At 39.2% G+C, this 21,463-nt stretch overlaps 1 protein-coding gene and 1 pseudogene across 1 annotated transcript in view; one reads left to right on the plus strand and one right to left on the minus strand.

Annotated features, from left to right (window-relative positions):
• SYN2 (synapsin II) overlaps positions 1–21,463 on the plus strand; it is a 211,101-nt gene that overhangs the window by 78,961 nt on the left and 110,677 nt on the right. The window lies entirely within an intron of this gene.
• LOC150004956 (golgin subfamily A member 7 pseudogene) lies at positions 8,102–8,499 on the minus strand (annotated as a pseudogene).

A 21,463-nucleotide genomic window follows, 5' to 3' on the forward strand; every position in this document is an offset into this window, starting at 1 on the left:
TGCTGCTATTTTTCTTGCCTTAACACCATCATTAACATATATTTTTATTTTTCTATATTTTAGTGTGTTGGGTAGCACTCTTGAATCCTTTGTGAGAGGATTTAAACATTGAAATTACTCATGGGTATGTGGTTATACCCTATGTGTTAAGAACAGTAATTAGGAAGTCATCCGACTTGTGTTCTCATGTAGGATGAGACAGTAACTGGTTATTTGTTTTTTAAGACTCAATTTCTCCACTTGCAAAATGAAAGGACTATATCATTTGTAAGGTCATTTTTTGAAATAAAGTAAGTGCGTATGTCAGTCTTTTACCACTATGTGGAAGCTCTCTGACAGCAAAAAGTGACTTTAATCTCTCATATTTTTCAGAGCATTTTATACAGGTCTGAATACCTGTTAGGATATTAATGCATTTTTTAAAATTGAACACTTTTTCAGGCATTTGTTTCTATGTGTAGAGTCATTGTTGTTTATATTTTCAAGTTCAGATCAGGCTGTCATTTTTACTAAAAGACAGGAAGGTGCATTTATTTAACATAACACTGAGGAGTGCTGAAAAGTACATAGACTTTCGATGTTGCAGGCATTGTGAGCTGTTTACATATACAATTATCTTGGTGCTTTTTGTAGGGCCTGGGCAAATAAGTGGCTACCCTCATGCCAAAATCTATAGTATTTTATTTGGCTCACTTATCAACTGAGCTTACTATAACTGCTGTAGTATACATTACTATAGTAATATAAGATTGTCAGGTATTCTGGGAGGAGATAGCAAGTGCACAAATGTGTTATCAATGAAAGGCAGAGTAGAAGCAAATGTAAGAGGATTGAACTTAGAGTTTTTTTTCTCATTCTGGCTTTGCCAATGATTTTTATTTTTGAAACAATAAAATTGTTGTTTTAAAAAATCTGATCACAACATCTTTACACAGAATTTTCTATCTTTTAACCTTAGAAAACCACTATATCTCTCAGGTCTTTAGATTCTTCATTTTTATATTGAGGAGTTTCTACAAGATGATTGCTACAGTCCTTTCCAGAACTAACAGTCAAGAGCTTCTATGGCTTAAGTACTAGGTTGAAGATGACAGGCTTTGCTTGGAATTCCTGATGTGTGATAAAAGTATCAAGAATCACAACCACATTCATAGCTTCAGCCTAGATCACTGAGAGAATATTTTCTCCCAGATAATACTTCTGCAACGATTGCCTCTTCCTTTAGCTCTTTAAGCACTCTCAGTAGTATTACCTCCTAGATAAAGTCACTTCAGGGTCTGTGCAGCTGTACATGACAAGGTTTATATATAGTCACATAAGTCCAGCCTAAGGATCTCATTGCAATTGGTGCTGATGGTATTCATAAAATTGTCAAAAGTATCTACTTAGCTCTTTAGAAGCTTTATGCTGCTATAAATGAAGCCTCAGAGGTAATTGAGGGGACATTATAAATAGCATCAATTTCTCCCTCTCTACTGAATCATTCACATCATATTATAAGCTCTAGAATCATTTTAAATTTAATATAAAAAAACCTTCCTTACTTCCAGCCAAGATGGAGGTGTAGGTAGACATGCTTTTCCTCCTTCCACAACAAAAAGGATTACATCTATCTCAAAACAAAAAACAACAAAAACTGCCAGAAAATCAAACTGCATGGAAGTCCAACAAACAAAGATAAAGAAGTAATACTCATCCCAATGGGTAGGAGGGGCAGAGCTGGGTTGGAGAGGACACACTATGTCAGCAGCAGTAAGGCAGTGGCTATGGTCAGCTGGTGGAAAGAGCAATCACACATAAGAACTGGGAAGGACACCTGGGGAACTATCCCAGTCCCAGGCCAGACTGCATAGTACACAGTTCCAGCACTGGGAAAATAAAGCCTCATTGCTTCTAGCTGTGAAAACTTCAGGGGTTGGGGCAGTGGAAGAAACTGCCAGTCTCTTGGGAAATCCATTTATAGGGCCCCCATGGTCCTAGAGCATATGCAGACCGGCCCACTCTGGGAATCCAGCACCAGGGCAACAACAAGAAGGGTGCTGGTCGCATATGGGAAGTGGGATCCCTGTCAAGCTGATGAAGCAAAGAAGTCTGGCCCAAAAGAGGGAGCAGCAGATCAGGGCTTCCATGGGAGAACTAAGCGATGAGGATATAGCCAACCTAGCAGATGTAGAGTTCAAAATACTGGTGATAATGATGCTCACAGATATGATAGAGTACAGCAAATGCATAAGGGAAGACATGAAGACTATGCTAAGTGAAATGAAGAAAAAGCCACCCAAAACCATGGCAAAGGGAAGAAGTCAGGGTTCAAATCAACAATTTGGAACATAAGGAAGAAATAAACAGTCAACCAGTACAGAACAAAGAAACAGGAATTGACATAAATGAGGATAGGCTTAGGAACCTCTGCGACAACTTTAAATGTAACAACATCCAAATCAGAGGGGTGCCAGAAGGAGAAAAGGGAAGAGCAAGACATTGAAAAATTCTGTAAAAAAAAAAAAAGAAAGAAAACTTCCCTAATTTTATGAAGGGAATAGACATACAAGTCCAAGAAGCACAGAGTCCCAAAGAAGCTAGACCCAAAGAGGACCACACCAAGACACATCATAATTAAAATGCCAAAGGTTAAAGATAAAGAGAGAATATTAAAAGCAGCAAGAGAAAAGAAGAGAGTTACCTACAAAGGAATTCCCATAAGACTGTCAGCTGATTTCTCTAAAGAAACTATGCAGACAAGAAGGAACTGGCAAGAAGTATTCAAAGTGATGAAAAGCAACGGTCTACAACCAAGATTACTGTATCCAGTAAAGCTATTATTTAGAATGGAAAGGCAGATAAAGTGCTTCTCAGACAAGATAAAGCTAAAGGAATTCATCATCACTAAGCCCTTGTTATATGAAATGTTAAAGGGACACATTTAAGAAAAAGAAGATCAAAACTATGAACAGTAAATGACAACAAACTAATAACTATCAACAAATGAATCTAAAAAAACAAAACCAAAAACAAACTAAGCAAACAACTAGAACAGGAACAGAACCATAGATACGGAGATTATATGGAGGGTTGTCATTGGGAAGGGGGAGAATGGGGGAAAAGGTACAGAGATCGAGGAGCACAATTGCTAGGTAGAATATAAACAGGGGGACATTAAGAATAGTATAAGAAATGGAGAAGCCAAATAACTTATATGCCTCTTGCACACCCCCAACTGGGGACATGACCCACAACCCAGGCATGTGCCCCGACTGGGAATCAAACTAGCAACCTTTAGATTCACAGGCTGGTGCTTAATTCACTGAGCCAAACAAGCCAGGACTGTAAAGCAAATCTTGATGGACATAAAGGGAGAGATTTACAGTAATACAGTGATAGTAGGAGATCTTAACACCCCATTGACGTCAATTGATAGATCTTCCAGACTGAAAATCAGCAAGGAAATGACATCCTTAAATGACACACTATAGCAGATGGATTTAATAGATATCTTCAGAGTATTTCACCCCAAAGCAGCAGGATATACATTCTTTTCAAGTGCACATGGAACATTTTCCTAGAATAGATCACATGTTAGGACACAAAATAAGTCTCAATAAATTTAATAAGATTGAAATCATATCAGCATCTTTTCTGATGATAATGGTATGAAACTAGAAATCAATCACTAGAAAAAAACTGAGAGGTTTTAAAGGTTGAGTAAAATTTCTCCAGATAAACAAGGGGCTCTAGTGAGGGTAAATAGGAGATTGATTATTCCATACATAAAAATGCAGAAGATGAAAGTGCTTATTTTAAATGGTAGATATTATGGTAACAGACTTGGTGTATAGCATGGAGCTGGGAAAAGATGACTTCAGAAACGTTGGCTGGGTCTGAGTTGTAAGGATCCCGGTAGAGCTTCACTTGAAGATTTTTTTTTTTTTTTAATCCAAACAGTGACATAGTCATATAAAGTTTCCCAAAAAGTCACGTAGAATGGCTGGCTAGACCTCATTTTCTGAATCTCTGAATGCCTCAATTTTAAGGATGGTACTTCATACCTCAGAATTTACTGGTTGGAATCAGAAGTTCTTAGGTTTAGAAGGGATTTTAAAGTATTATCAAGTCTAGAAATTATTAGATCTTCTTGTGCATGAGAAATCCATGCAGCAATTAAAAAAAAAGAAAGAAAGACTCCAAGTTTCCCCTTCAGATCTCTTTAATTATACCCTTGGGTTTGGGATCCTAGATTTTTGTTTTAATAAGCTTTTCAGGTGATACTCATACAACCAATTAGAGCTGTGTTTGAGAACCACCGGTCTAGATCATTCCTTCTCTTTCTCATTGAATTTCCACCATTTCATGAGTGGAAAATTTGTTTCCATCTCTCCTGTTACTTTATCCATGTCCAAGACTTAGTCACTTCATTCTCATTTTGTCATCACTTTCTTGACCTAGAACTTCCCTTCCAACACCTACTTTAAAACAAAATTAACAACAGCAAAAAGAAAAATATCCAACCTCTTATTGCCCATCTATTATATCCTCGGTTTTTTTCTAAGTGTTTATTCGTATTTACTTTATATTTCTTACAATAACCCTGTGTGGAAGGTATCACTTCCAATTCCTTTCTTTTTTAAAAAATGTATATTTTATTGATTATGTTGTTACAGTAGTTCCAATTTTTTCCCCCTTTGCTCTCCTCTGCCCAGTACTCCCCTTCCCTCCAGCAATCCCACCCACCTTAGTTCATGTCCATGGGTCGTGCATATAAGTTCTTTGGCTTCACCCTTTCCTATATTATTCTTAACTTCCCCCTGTCTATTTTGTACCAGCCAATTATGCTTCTTAATCCCTGCACCATTTTCCCACCTCTCCCTTCTCCCCCCTCCCAGCTGACAACTCTCCAAATGATCCCCATACCTGATTCTGTTCCCATTCTGGTGTGCTTAGTTGGATTTTGTTTTTATTTTTTAGATTCAGTTGTTGATAGTTTTGACTTTTTGTCATTTCAGTGTTCATAGTTTTGATCTTCTTTCTCTTAAAGAAGTCCCTTTGACATTTCATATAATAATGGCTAGGTGATGATGAATTCTTATAGCTTTACCTAGTCTGGGAAGCACTTCATCTGCCCCGCCATTCCAAATGATAGCTTTGCTGGACAGAGCAATCTTGGTTGTAGGTCCTTGCCTCCCATCACATTGAATACTGCTTGCCGGTCCCTTCTTGCCTGCAAAGTTTCTTTTGAGAAATCAGCTGATAGTCTTATAGGCACCCCCTTGTAGGCAACTCTTCGTTTCTCTCTTGCTGCTTTTAGGATTCTCTCTTTATCTTTCACCTTTGGCATTTTAATCGTGATGTATCTTGGTGTCGTCCCCTCTGGGTCTAGCTTTCCCAGGACTCTCTGTGCTTCCTGGACTTGTATGTCCATTCCCTTCACAAAATTTGGGAAGTTTTTCTCTGTTATTTCTTCATGTAGGTTCCCGATTTCTCGCTCTTGCTCTTCTTCTGGCATCCCTATGATTCGGATGTTGGCACGTTTTGAGTTGTCCCAGAGGTGCCTAAGCCTCTCCTTATTTTTTCCAATTTCTGTCTCCTCGCTCTTCACTGGTTGACTGTTTTTATCTTCCTTATGTTACAAATCATTGATTTGAACCCTGGTTTTCTTCCCTTCACTGTTGGTTTTGTTTGAATTTTCCTTCGTTTCCCTTCTTCTTCTTCTTCTTCTTCTTCACTTCTTCTCTTATGCGTTTGCCATACTCAAGTATATCTGTCAAGCCTGTGAGCATCTTTATCACCAGTGTCTGCAATTCTGCATCTGTTAGGTTGACTGGCTTCTCATCTGTTAGACTGGCTATCTCCTTGTCACTCAGTTTTCCCACTAGAACCCTGATCTACTCCCTCCTTTGGGCTATACTTCTCTGTCTCCCCATTTTGACAGTCTCCTGTGTTTCTTTGCCTCTGTGTCCCAGGCAGAGCTATCGCTCCTCTTACGTTACAGGGGGCTGAGCTTTAAGAATTCGTCAGTACGGGTGATCTGTTTCACCATGTTGTGGCACTGTTTGTGGGGAAGGGGTCTGAGTGGGGAAGGGGTCTAAGAGGGAACAACACCACTTGCCCAGCACTCACCCCTTTTCCAGGCACTTCTCCCACTTCCGTATGGGACTGGTGCCTCTATAGCTGTTGCTCTGGCGATCATTCCCAGAGTGGTTGGGTCTGCAGACGTTCTAGGACTGTGGGGCCCTTTAAACAAGCAGACTTTGCTGAGAGACTGGCAGTTTCTTCCTTCGCCCGAACCCCCACTGGTTTACACAGTCAAAAGCAATGAGGTTTGATTTTCCCTGGTGTTGGGGCTGTGAGGAGCTGGGAATGCTTCCTAGGTGTCCCTTCTGACTTTTGAAAGTGTGTAACTGTGCTTTCCACTGGCCTGCCACTGCCGCTGCTGCTGCCACCACCACACCATGTCCTTTCTTCCCCGGCTCTGCCCCTCCTACCTGTCTAGATGAGTATTTCTTCTTTTTATTTCTGTTGGACTTCCATGCAGTTTGATTTTCTGGAACTTCTGTTTGTTTCTAGTTTTGAGGTAGTTTTATTCCTTCTTATTTGTGGAGGGAGATGCAGCGTGACTGCCTATGCCTCCATCTTGGCCGGAAGTCTTCCTCTTTTATTTATTTTTTATTGTTGTTCTATTACAGTTGTCCTAATTTTTCCTTCATTGCTCTTCACTACCTCCCCTCCCCACAGTCTGTCCCAACTCTGTTGTCCGGTGAGTTTAAAAGGCATACAGACACATTATTTATTATAAGCTATAAAGTAACAAAGGAGTTTTGTACAATTAAAATATATTACACAGATCTATGAAATTTGTTGAGTAAAAGAATCATAAAAGAAATTAAATCTGAAAGATTAAATTCAATATTAGCACCTACAATACCTCTGAAAGTAAAACTTTTAACAGTTTCATTTTTCACTAATATTTTTCTTAACTCTATCCCAAATATGGTGCTCTCAAACTGCGAAGATGAATGAAGGGCAAAAGAAACCCTGACACTAAGAACATATAGCCAAAAGAAGAATGAGAAATATTGACTCATACATCAGAGCTTTAGTTGGAAATCACTTAACTTACTGTTCTTGAACCCATCATAAGACTGTGCATTGAATACTCTATATCAGGAAAGTGTATGAATCATAAGGTTTGCCAGTAGGGATGGTTAAATATTAGCCATATACAGTATTATTAATATCAAAAATTCCTCATAAGCTATATTTATAACAAAAGTATAATTAAAACATTTATTACACTTGATTATTACATTTTCAGGGACACAGAGGGTATTTATATGTTTGATGGTTTAGCATCGACTTCATTGTGCTTACTTTATTTTGTAAGGAACAAGCAACATATATTACATCTCAACATTCAAGGTAATGCAATAACAAAATTCTCGAAAGAAAAATAGCTGGAAATTGCATTAAATACTGCTTTATTAGGAATAATTACTATAATAAAAAAATAGCATTATATATTATTTTTTTCCAATGACCTTCAATTTGAGAGACTTAACAGCAGAAATAGACCTTTAAGATTTGAGTCATGGAAAAACTGGTAGTTCTTTGAAACCTAGGAGGTCCATTAGCAAAACCACAGATACAGCCTACCTTTCATTGAAATCCTGGAGAAAAGCATTAATTTGGGGGAATAAGAATGGACACTGGCTAAGATATGACTTTTAAGTCTATAGCTACCTGGGAGCTGGTCCAAGAAATGAATAGGATCATTGGTATTGGTGGCAGATAAGAAATAAACTTTGTGTTAGGCTGACCAACTGCATATTTTATTAACGGCTTTGAATAAAAATATGGCATGCTTCATTATGTCCTCCTAGAAACTAATCAAAAGATTACAAAGTCCTATACAATTTGGAGACACAAAGTAGATGCTGAAGAACTAGAGGTCATTTCAGAAGATTTAGAAAGTTAGTACTTGGAGTAAATGGTACTGTGGCACTGGAAACAGATTCAAAGGAATGACACTCTGGAGATGAGGTAGGGGACACTCTGTGATTGGCCAGTGAGTAGATAGAGCGGGAGCTAGGATCTGTAATTCCATTGTTTATCTTCTACTCCTCATGCCTCTGTCCTTATAAATGGTAATTTCAATAACTCAAGTTCTCTTTCAAAAGTATCTGTCAGGAGGAGGCTTTGGGGAGCATATAGCTTATCATTTTGCTCTTGAATGTATTCGGTGATATTCTTCAGAACTTCCTCATAATGAGTTTTCATGCATAAGAAGATGGTATATGCTGTTAAGCTAAACAGCCTTCAAGATATGATTGAGCTCTGAGCATCTGTGCTTCTGCATAAATGTTACTTTGAGTTTGAACTCTTTCTTCAAACGTCTTTCAAGCTGATTCTCCAGCTCCACAGCAACCTGGTCTGGAACTTGCAGCATGTGCTGTAGTCTTGCTGAATGAATATCTTCCTGAACACTGGTGCTTGCTGCAGCCTCATGGTGAGGACAAGACTGGTTACTCCACCTCCTCTGCCCTCCAGTTATGCTTGCACTGCACCCTCATGTATTATTTATGTCCTCAGCCAGTCTGTAGGCTTTTTGGGGGAAGGGACTATATTTCATTTATTACTGTGTTCTACACCCTGCAATGTTTCAAAATGTTTTACAGTTAGTGTGCAAGAAATGTTTATTGATTGACAACATGGAACATTTAGGAAATGGGAGTAGGGACTGTTGGACCAAAATTTGAGATGAATTTGGAATAATCTTTTAGGTTTCTTGATCAGTATTGAAGCCCCCATTAGAGCTCTGAGAGTAGCTCAATGATATTTTTTCTTTCCCCTCTCTTTTCATTATTATTCTCACCAGAGGCCCTATGTGACTCCTGCAGTGTCTGTTGGTCTTCCTCATATCTCTTCCTCTCCTGCCCAATCCTTTTGACCTTGAATTTATCAATTTCCCACTTTGGGCTTCTCATTAGTTAAATACATTAAAATGATCCTTAATTTTCTTTCCATGTCTAATATTCTATGATGCCATTGTCCAGAAGCTCTGCTGAAAGATGGAGCAAATTATGTATCACATTTCTTTGTCCTAGAAGCCAAATTGGTTCATTGAACAGATTCTGAAGAATAAAAACCTCATTCAAGACCCAAAGTTAGTGGGTATATTAGTATTGATGGTCTCCATGGCATTTTATCAAATAAAATTTTGTACATAGGAATGGTGACGTTTTTCCGTTTTAGTAGCTGCAACAGAGAGACGCAAGTTAGGAAAGGGTGTTTGACGTCATTAGACCAATTTAACAGTGTGATATTATTCTCAAAGCACACCCCAGCATCTGCGTTATTTTTATCTCCCGTGGGTCAGAGTCTGAGGCTTGTTTCTCTCCTTTGGGAAGGTGGATAGACACTTTAATTGATGGCTTTGCCTGCCAGGACATTTGGTCTTAATAATGGGCTCAAATTTTCCTTTCTTCTATTGGGAACTTAAACTATAACAAGGAAGCTTAGTAGTAAAAATACTTTGATGTAAAGAAAAAAAAATAAGCACCTTTTGCTGAAATCAGATTATTCTAATCACTGGCCTTGAGCATCTTATTCTCCTTTCTACATCAGTATCTTTTTCTGAGTGTCCTGTCCTTCTTTGTAGATACCCTTATTAAATATTTTCAAAAGCCCAGTCCCATCCCCACTTCCCCAACTGCCCTTTTTTCTTTCTCTGAGATTCTATTAAAGAAGCCTATACTATGCAATTTGTTACTTAGTTCTCTACTATCTTATATTATTATATTATTGTTTTGTGTTTGTTCATTTTGTCTCCTCAAATTATTTGCTTCTTGAAGGCATGAAGCAATCTTTGTTCATTTCTGTGATCCTACTTTCGCTGGACTGGCCCCAGAAACAGTGTAGAGGGAGGAGTAAGAGTGTAAGGGACTTAACATTTATTGACTTCATACCTTGTACTAGGGATATATTTATACCTTGTACTTGGGACATGTACCTTATCATTTATTTTTAAAACTTCATAACAGCCTAAATAGAAAATATTACATCCATTTATTGTAGTCCTGTGAGCCTTGGCCTCAGACAGGTTAAGTAAGAGGGGATCAGAGTCAGTGTGGAGTCAGGAATATTTAGTGTTAAATCCCTCCCTCTCTGTCATTTACTTTTTGTATTGCTTAACCTGTCTGAGTTTTAGTTTCCAGATGTGGATAATATCTACCCTACTGGGTATTTGTGAACCTTAATGAAAAAGATAATATAGATAGGGAGTCTTTGGATGCTTTGCCCATAGATAGTCTACTAATGAGACATATTTGTAAGTAGAATAGACAGGACTTGCTATTGGATTGGTTGTGGTACAAAATGGGGGGGGGGGGGAATGAAGCGTGACTCCAAGGTGTCTATCTTGAACAACTGAGAAGATGATATAATTTATAAAGAATCTGGAACACTGGGAGAAAAACAGTTGTGGAAAGAGAATGATGAGTTTTAATGATGTTTGAGATGTTGAATTGGCAATGGAATATACAAGCCTAGAACTCAGAGGAAAAATCTGAGCAAAAGATACGCTATATGTGGTGACTGAAGTTCGTATGTGGAAGAGAGAAAGAACAGAGTTAAATAACCTAATTTCTGAAGAATTTCAACGTTTAAAGGTGAGTAGAGGATAACTTAACAAGGATGACTGGAAAAAAAAGCAGCCAGATAGGTTGGAGAACCAGGAGAGTGTCAGTAAAGATAAGGGATGAAAACATTTCAAGAAATAATTATCTACACGTAATGTCTTTTCTTTCTTACCTTCCATTTACTCTTCAACTCAGAATAGTGGCTTCTGCATTATTTCCTCAACTACACTGAAATGGCCCTTTTCAACAAATTCAGTGGGAATTACTCTATCTTCATTGAACATGCTCCATCAGCAGCATTTAGAACAGCTAACTATTCCTTCTTTCTTTCCCCTACTGCTGTGGCTGCTATTTTTCATTTTTCATTTTTATTTTACTTTTCCTTAAGGAAATATTTATTGTGTATTATTACTGATATTGTTTTACAGAAAAATTAAATTAAATGTATATACTTTTTATAAACATAAACTGGAAATCAAGGCATCTATCAATATATGCTGAACCAAAGTCCTGGTTTTCAGAATTCAGCAGTCAATCATGATTCTGGTCCAGGGCCACCAGTCCATAATGTCCAATAGTTGAGGATCTAGTCAATAATTGGAACAAAATCTTCTTTATATGTGATAATCGTTTCCACATAAAACCCTTTCAGGGGCTCAGTTACTTCATTTATTGAGACATCCTTTTGTTCTTAATTCACACCTTGGCTCAGGGATTTTCTTTGTTGAGACATCCTTAGTTATACTTCATCACCTGATGACTTGTTCTTTTTCTCATGAAAGAAAATCAAGAAGCCCAATCTGGCCTAGGTGCCCAGTGCGTGGTACCAACACATGTCCTGGTCCAGATGCATGGCAGCACTGGAGGAATGTGGCTGCTGGTTTTTTTGTTCTTTTTTTTTTGGTGGCTGCTCCTTTTTAGTACCCTTTTTTAGTTATTTTCCTTTTACCTAATCCCTAAATGTCAGGATTTCTTATGCCTCATAACTGAGCCCTTATCTCTACTCTCTGTAAATTCTTTTCTTAGGTGATTTTATACCATCTTGATCTTATAACTTAAAATTTTTTTATTTCCAGTAAGACCTCTCCTATGGGTTTCAATTATCTGCATGACATGTCTTATATACAGGGTGTGGCAAAGTAGGTTTACAGTTGTGAGAACATGAAATACAGAGTTTATTTTTGTATTATTTCTTAATTATTGTATTTTCTTAAATTAAAAATAATTTATTGATTTTAGAGAGTAAGAGAGAGGGGAAAAAAAATCAATGTGAGAGAGAAACGTCATTTGGTTGCCTTCCATACATACTTTGACCAGGGACAGACCCACAACCTAAGTTTGTGCCCTGACTGGGGATTGAACCGACAATCTATTATTGTATGGGATGACACACCCACCAACTGCACCACACTGGCCAGGGCTTATTTTATTACTTTCCATCCAGACAACTGTAAACCTACGTATGCCTCACCCTATATATATCCAAAGCAGAACTCTTGAATTTTTTTCCCCTTCAAACCAGCCTCCTCCTCAACACTTTTTTTCCATTTCAATAAACAGTACCAACATCCAACCTATCAAGCTAGAACTTTAGGGTCACCTTTCACTGCCTCTTTCTCATTCTTGACATTTAGTCTAACATCAAATTAAATATGTTCTGCTTTCAGAATTTCTCAAATCATCCCATTTATTTCTGGTCTAGGTTACCATCAATTTTCACCTAGATTTTTGAAGTAGCTTTCTAACTAATCTTCCTGATTTCAGCCTTACCTTCCTATAATTATTTCTCCATACATCAAGGAAAGAGATCTCTTAAAAATTTAAATTTGATAGGTTATATATAAGTTAAAGATGAAATTAATCACTTTCATATTAAACAAACAAACAAACAGATTCTGGACTTCTGGACAAGCTGGAGGCCTAGACTGACACACTCCATCTTCCTCCACAACTAAGAAGGAACACAACTACCACAAAACCGGAAATAACCAGAAGTTCCAGAAAATAAAGCTACATGGCAGTCCAACGTATGAAGTTATAAACAAGTGGTGCTCGTCTGGATGGGTAGGAGGGGCAAAGCCGGGGCAGAGAGGTCAAGCTGTGCTGGTGGCAGGACTGTGGTAAGCACAGACACCCATATTTAAGGGGAGGTGAGAAGCGCCTGGGGAGCACCCCTGGCTGCAGACCAAACACGTCAGCTTGCAATTCCAACATCGGGGTAGGGAGACCCCCATTGCCTTGGACGGTAAGGGCTGGAGGGTGTGGGGACAGAGAAGGAGGCTCCCAGTCTCTCAGGGGAGAGAGAACGGCAGAAATCCATATTGGACCCCCGCCCCCACACCAAGCACCACAGTGTGGTGAAAAGGGTTGCCCGGTAGTGATGAGTGCATGGGGCTCTGCCCCCTATAGCGCAAGAGGTGTGACAGCCCCACCCAGGAAGCAAAGGTAAACAAAAAAACTGTCAGGATGTCAGGGATCATGATAGAGATCTCAATCACGCAGCTGACCAGACAGCAAATACATGATATATCGGACCAGCAGATAGATAATCTTTCTGAGGCTCAATTCAGAGCTATAGTTATAACAAAGCTTACAGACCTAACAGTGGATCTTAAACAAGACGGGGAAGGAATAAAGGCTAGTCCTGCAGAAATGAATGAAAACATATACAAAACAAGTGGCGAGGGAAGGAAAACCAGGGATCAAATCAACAAATAGGAACATAGGGAAGGAACAGTCAACCAGTGCAGAAAGAGGAAATGAAAATGAGGAAAATTAGGAGAGGCTCAGAAAACTATGGGACAGCTATGAGCAGGCCAACATCGGAATCATGGGGTTGCCAGAAGGTGAAGAAGAAGAATTAGAAATTGAAAAATTATGTGGAAAAATAATGAAGCAGAACTTCCCTAACTTGGGAAAGGAAATGGAATTACAGGTCCAGGAAGGACAGAAAGTTCCAAAAAAAGGACCCAGGGAGGACCACACCAAAACATATTATAATCAAAATGTCAAAAATTAAGGATAAAGAGAATCTTAAAAGCAGCAAGAGAGAAGAAGAGAATTATGTACAAAGGGGTCCCAATAAGACTATCAGCTGATTTCTCAAAGGAGACTCTGCAGGCAAGAAGCGACTGGCAAGAAATATTCAAAGTACAGTAGTCCCTCTCTATATCGTGGTTTACTTATTGCGGCCTCACTGTATTGCGGGATTTTGCGGTACTGTATATGTATGTTGTTAAAGTTACGTAGGTTTAAGAGTGTGTAATATGTTTAAGAACGTAAGTAGTGTTTATAAAAGTGTGGAAAAGGTTAATATGGGAGTGGAAAAGGTTAATAAGGGACTGGGAACAGTTTATAAGTGTGTGGGAAGGATTTATAAAACCTTAAAATATACATAAATACTAAAATAAATGTAAGGTTCCTACTTTGCGGATTTTCACCTATCATGGGGGAGTCTAGAATGTAATATCCACGATAAGTGAGGGAATATGTAATGAAAAGCAAAAACCTACAACCACAATTACTCTATGCAGTGAAACTGTCATTCAGAATAGAAGGGCAGAGAAAGTGCTTCCAGGACAAAGTAAAACTGAAGGAGTTCATTAGATCCAAACCACTATTATATGAGATGTTAAAGGGACTGATTTAGAAGAAGAAGGATCAAAACTGTGAACATTAAAATGAAAACCGTATCACAACAACCAACAACAGAAGCTAGGGAATCAAAACAAAGGCAAACTAAGTAGGCAACAAGAGTGGGAAAAGAATTATAGGTAGGGAACATTTTGAGGGAAGGTCAGCTGGGAGGGGAGAAAGGGAGGGAGATGGTGCAGGAATTAAGAAGCATAGCAGGAGGGAGTGGAGTAGATAGGAAGATGTTGAGAAGAACTATATGCACAACCAATGGGCATGGACTAAGGCGGGGGACAACTGGAGGGATGGGGTTCACTGGGTAAAGAGGAACAAAGGGAAAAGAAATTGGGACAACTGTAACAGTGTAATGAATAAAAAGTATTAAATAAATAAACAGATTTTAATTGGGTCCTTCAGAATACTACAGCAGGTCAGGGGGTGGCTTGGAAGAGAATCCAGGTGTGTGGAGAACTAGTCCAGAGTTTCAGAAGGACATTCTCACTAATCTAATTCCAAATGACATTTTCTCAAAGTTAAAGAAAAAGAAAGCACATGGTTTTCTATTTATTCTATTAATTATAAGACTTCTGCTATTAGATTCGTGTTATAAAATTCTGTTGTGATCATCCGCTTCTGCTTAAGTTTAGGGCTTAGTGGTTTAATGAGATTGGTTCTTTCTGCCAGTTGTGTGATAACTTCTTTACTGAAAATCCATTTTTAAAAATTTCCTCAGTGCCTTCTCTGTTAGATTTTAGGTGTACAAAGATAAATAAAGTAGAGTACCTTTCCTCAAAAGATTCACAGTTTAATAAAGAAGACAAGGTACATTAAATATTAGCTATAATAGGTGTATGTGAAGAGGGCTCTTAGAGAAGATGTGGAAGTGATTGATTTGGCTCATAGGTAGATGGAGTGAAGATGACTTAACATAGGAGTTGATATTTGAACTAGACAATAAAAGATGATTTGGAGTTTGAGGATAGTTTTTGAAGTGAACATGATTACAGGTGTAAAAATACATCAGAGAATGATATAGAAATGTCCCATAAAAATTCATCAGTGGCAGTTAGTTAACATCATGGCTGCCTGAAGTGGTAGGAACTTAAAAGGAAAAGTTGGGGAATGAGATGTCCATAAACAACTTCAGAAAGAGCTAACACATTTCTGGGAATTTAGAAGGCCATGCACTGTGCAGGGCTATGTGCATGTGAAGAAAAGACCTGAGAAAGACCTAATCCCTCATCTCTGACTGACATGAGGCTCAGTACAAGCAGGATGTGTAGGCTAGAGCAGAGTTGTAAACTGCTTGGCTGAGCATTGAAGTCCTGTCCCAGCATAGACAGGTTCCTCAGCAAAGACTAGTAGAACTATTGGTTCCAAGCCTTTAAGGAAATTTTCATCCAGTCATTAGGAGCCCACTAAGCTAGCCAAGCAGGCACTTCATTGGACCCACATGATAAAGAATACAGACTTTATTCATCAAAGTCGTTAAACAAACAAACAGCAGTAGCAGAAAAGAAAAAAAAAAACCCACAAAACCTGGCAAACATGAGAGAGTATAATTTTTTGATTGCTACATTATGTTATTTAAAATGTCTTTTTTTCAAATAAAAATTGCAAGACATGCAAATAAAAAGTATGGCCCATACACAAGGGCAAAAAAAAAAAGCTCAATAGAAACTGTCCCTGAAGAACCCTGGTTGTGGGACATTTAAACATGTTCAAATAAATAAGGGAAACCATATGTAAAGAATTAAAGGAAAATATGAGGATGATATATGCCCAAATAGAGAACACCAAAAAATGATAGAAAACATGTATACACAGGCACTCACATACATACACACAATCATGCACCAAGATCAACATCTTATTTTAATTAGAAAATATGGAGCCCGAAGGCAGTGGGATTATTCAAAATGCTGAGAGAAAATGACTGTGAACCAAGAATTCTATATCCAGCAACATTGTTCTTTAAAAATGAAGGAGAAATTAAGATATTCCCAGATAAACAAAAAATGAGACAATTCATTGCTAGCAATAGTTATAAATTTTTGTTGATGGACATGTATAAAAATATTATTTGGTAATAAGAACACAAAGGATTGGAGAGAGAGAATGGAGCTATGTAGGAGCAAAATTTCTATATATTATTGTAATTAAGTTGGTATTAATAAAAACCAGAGTGCTACAAGTTAAATGTTAATTGTAGCCCCTTGGACAACCACTATATATATATTTAAATATATATTGATACTTCTACATATTGCCTGGAAAAAGTCCAAATAACAAATGTTGGTGGATGTGGAGGAAAGGGAACCCTGGTGCTCTGTTGGTAGGAATGCAGATTGGTACAGCCAGTATGGAAAACAATATGGAAGGTCCTCAAAAAATTAAAAATGGAATTTCCTAATGACTCAACAATTCTGCTTCTGAGTTTATATCCTAAGAAACCTGAAACACTAATTCAAAAGAACATATTCACCCTTGTGTTCATTACAGCATTATTTACAGTAGCCAAGATATGGAAGCAACCAAAGTGCCCATTAATAGAGAAGTGGATGAAAAAGCTGTGGTACATATATACAGTGTAATACTACCTGGCCATAATAAAGAATGAAATCTTACCATTTGTGACTGCATGGATAGACCTAGAGGGTATTATGCTAAGAGAAATAAGTCAGTCAAAGAAAGACAAATACCATATGCTTTCAAATACCATATGGAATCTAAAGAACAATATAAACAAGCAAACAAAACAGGAACAGACTCATAGATAGAGAACAGACTGATGGTTGCTACGGGTAAGGAGAGGGGGTTGAGGGACTGATGAAAAAGGTGAAGGGGTTGAGAAGTACAATTTGGTAGTTACAAAATAGTCCTGGGATGTAAAGTACAGCATAGGGAATATAGTCTCGTCGGCAGCCGTCCGTCTCGAGAGACGATGGTGTAGCTTCTTAAGAGTCTATCTGCACCGCCGAGAATGGCTGTGCAGTCCGACTCGGGAGTGACACGGTATCTGTCTCCTCCCGTGTTGAATCGACATCTTGCGATGACGCTGGAGTGTCCTCTCCAGTGAAGCTGAAGCTACAGAGCCTGGGCAGGGTGATATGGAGGGTCTGCTGTTGCCCATGCAGCAGACCCCCCCCTCTCTTCGCAGCTGAAGGGTCCAAGGGAAAGACGGAGTCAATACAGCTTGGCTTCAGGTGCGCCGCAGGAGTTGCCGGTGTTGACTACAACGTCAAACCGCCTTAGGGACTCCGGCTCCGGATTTTCTGTCGGGGTTTACTCCCTTAGCCTTTCCCCTGAAGAGGTATGCCGCAAGGCAGTGGAGGTTTTTTGGAGTCAGAGTTTTCCTTCTCTGATGTGCCCTGACTGGAAGATCGAACCAGCGACACTTAGCTCGCAGGCCGACGCTCAATCCACTGAGCCAAACCAGCCAGGGCCTGGGGAATATAGTCTAATATTGTAATAACTATGTATGGTGCCAGGTAGGTACTTGAAATATCAGGAGGAACACTTTGTAAAGCCTCTAATTGTCTAACCACTATTCCGTAAACCTGAATTTAATACAAAATGATATTGAACATAAACTGATGGAAAAATAAAAATTTTAAAAGTGTTAATAAATTAAATATAAACTCAAAAAGCGGACTGGAAAAGTGGATTTTAAAAATATGATCCCTTGCTGGGTGATTCAGTTGGCTGGAGCATCATCCCATATACCAAGACCTTGCAGGTTCCATCCCTGGTCAGCACACAAACATAGGCTGCAGATTTGATCCCGATCAGGCATGTATGGGAGGCAACAGATTGATGCTTCTCTCTCATACCAGTGTTTCTCTCTTTCTCTTTCTCTCCTTTCCTCTCTCCCTCAAATTGATAAACATACCCTCAAGTGAAGATTAAAATATAAAAATATGATTCAGCTAATTACTGTCTACAAGAGATATAGTTTAGATTTGAAGTCACAAGTAGGTTAAAATTAAAAGCATGAAAAAACATACCATGCAAGTAGTAACCAAAAGAAAGCTAGAGAGTTGTCATACTAATATCAGACAAAACAGATTTCAGACAAAAATTGTTACTAGAGACAATGAATAGTATATAGTGATAAAATGTCAGTCTTTCAATGAGATATAACAGCTTTAACTACATATGCACCTACATATAGAGCCTCAATTAAAATGGAACAACAACTGACAGACTTGAAGGGAGAAATTGATAATTCAGTAAAAGTTGGAGACTTCTGTACTTCCCTTTAAATAATGGATATATAATGTAAATAGAAGATCAATAAGGAAATAAAGTAATTGAATAACATTGGAAATCAACCAGACCTAACAGATACGTATAGAACCCTTCATCCAACAATAGTAGAATGTTTATTCCTCCCAAATGCATATGGAACATTCTTCAAGATAAACCAGAGATTTTCAGCTAGTGTGTCATGGCACAGTGGTATGCCATGAGAATTTTTAAAATATGTAATACCTGACCATTTAGTCAGGGGCACTAACTTCTTTTCCCTTACATTGTCATGTAAAAAACTGATAGCCAACACAACAATAACCATCTGGTGTAAATGAATCAAAATTATACCTATTTTTTCTGTCAGGTCAGCAAAAGGTATATTTATTGGTTTGCTGCAAAAATGTAGTAATTAGTTTATGTGTCCCATGAGGTGAAATAGACTGTACATTAGTCTATAAAGCAAGTCTCAGTAAATTTTAATGGATTTAAGTCATACAAAGTATGTGCTCCAAATGCAGTGAAATGAAATTAGAGACCTATAATAGAAGAAAATTTAAGGAATTCACAGATATGTGGAAGTTAAACAATACTTCCACCCACACATGAGTTTTTTAGCCTTTGAGACACTACTAGGAAGGAGTAACTAAACGGCGCTTCTTCCAGAGATTTGAAAAAGCAACATGGCTGGCAACTAGGAATGCTGTATGTGAGTCCCTAGGATCAGGGGACAGTGCCCCAGCAACACTGCATCCCAGGTAGAGTTGTCGCTCCTGGTACGTTGTAAGAGGCAGAGCCTTAGGGATTCGTCAGTACAGGGCAACCTGTTTCACCATGTTCTGGCGCTGTAAGTGGGGGAGGGGTCCGAGAGGGAACAATGCCGCTTGCCCAGCACTCACCCCTTTTCCAGGCATCTCTCCCACTTCTGCACCAGACTGGTGCCTCTCTAGCTGCTGCCCTTGCTGTTGTTCCCACAGTGGGTGGGTCTGCGGATGTTCTAGGACCATGGGGGCCCTTTATACAAGCGGACTTTGCTGAGAGACCAGCAGTTTCTGCCTCCACCCCAACCCCCACTGGTCTGCACAGTCAGAAGCAACGAGGCTTGATTTTCCCTGGTGTTGGGACCGTGAGCTGCGAGGTCCGGTGAGAAGCTGGGAACGCTCCCAGCTGACTTTTTAAAACGTGTGACTGCACTTTCTGCTGGCCTGCCACTGCGCTACCACACTATGTCCTCTCCACCCCGGCTCCGCCCCTCCTACCTGTCTGGATGAGTATTTCTTTTTTATATCTTTGTTTGCTGGACTTCCATGCAGTATGATTTTATGGAATTTCTGGTTGTTCCTATTTTTGAGGTAGTTGTATTCCTTCTTAGTTGTGGAGGGAGATGCAGCTTGTCTGTCCACGCCTCCATCTTGGCCAGAAGTAGCTCTCTTATGTTCTTTTGAATAATACATTCTTAACAACCAGTGAGTTAAAGAAGACATCACATGGAAAATTAGAAAGTACATTGATGTTAATTAAAACAAAAATACAGATTTCTAGTCAAGATGGAGGCATATGTAGACACAGCTCACCTCCTTGCACAACCACAGCAAAAATTACAACTAGACTGTAAAACAAGTATCACCCAGAATCATCAGAAAATTGAGCTGTATGGAAGTCTGTCAACCAAGGAATTCAAGAAGTCACATTCATCCATGGGTACGAGGGGCAGAGAGGCATGGAGGCATGGAGATGCAGGATGGCAACCCCATACCCACATATGGTGGATAAAAATTGGGAAGGATACCTTGGGAGTGAGGGATCACAGCCCCACACAAGGCCACCCTGCACAGGATTCCAGTTCCAGGAAAATAAGTTCCCATAACTTCTGTCTGTTAAAACCAGTGGGGGTTGAAATGGTGGAAGGAACTGTGTGATTCTCAGGAGTCTACTTAAAGGGCCTCCAATGGACTTAGAACTTAAGACTCACTCCCTCTAGAATTCATCAACCAGTGGCATACGGGGAGAAATTAAAATGTCTGGCATCATGGTGAGTACTGGGGGACAACTTCCTCCCAGACAGAACTCCAGAGGCCAGACAGCAACATTGTCCCCTTTCTGAGCCCTCCCTGACACAGGGCCACAGAACAGTGACACCATATCAGGGACTCCGTCAACTTGGTTCACACATGTGGCTCCATCCCATCCAATTTAGCAGTACACAATTCTATAATAGGCCATGCTACTATGACAGGAAATGAAAGCAGCTCTACTTAATACATAGGAACAAACACAGGGAGGCTGCCAAATTGAGGAGACAAAGAAATATGGCCCAAGTGAAAGAGCAGAACCAAACTCCAGAAAAAGAACTAAATAAAATTACAGAGAACCGGTCCGCATGGCAGTGGTGAATGTAGCTCAGTCCTGGTTTGGAAAACCAACAGGAGGGAGGTGACACACAGGAGCCAGGCCTGCAGATTGGATTTCCCATGGGAATCAGGCCTGCATTGTAGCTATACTGCTTAAAAGCTTGCTTTTGCTAAAAAACTTCCTCACTCTGAGCTGAAAAACAGCAGATGCTTAATATGTAACTTCTCAAGGTCTATTCTGAACTGTTTTAAGGACAGGATGTGGCCAGATTTCTCATCCTTATCATTTTCCTTGCATGCACAACATTCTTTTCTTTATTATCTATAAACAACAACCATCTAAAGCAACCTTAGGCCTTCCAGCCAAGATGGAGGCGTAGACAGACACGCTGCATTTCCCTCCACAACTGAGAAGGAATACAACTACCTCAAAAGTAGGAACAACCAAAAGTTCCAGAAAATCAAACTGCATGGAGGTCCAGCAAACAAAGATATAAAAAAGAAATACTCATCTAGACAGGTAGGAGGGGCGGAGTCACGGAGGAGAGGATGCAGTGTGGTTGCAGCTGCAGTGGCGGGCAGCAGAAAGTGCAGTCA

The sequence above is a fragment of the Furipterus horrens genome, unplaced genomic scaffold (assembly GCF_987537825.1).
Source record: "Furipterus horrens unplaced genomic scaffold, mFurHor1.1.pri manual_scaffold_7, whole genome shotgun sequence".
Classification (NCBI taxonomy): Eukaryota; Metazoa; Chordata; class Mammalia; order Chiroptera; family Furipteridae; genus Furipterus; species Furipterus horrens.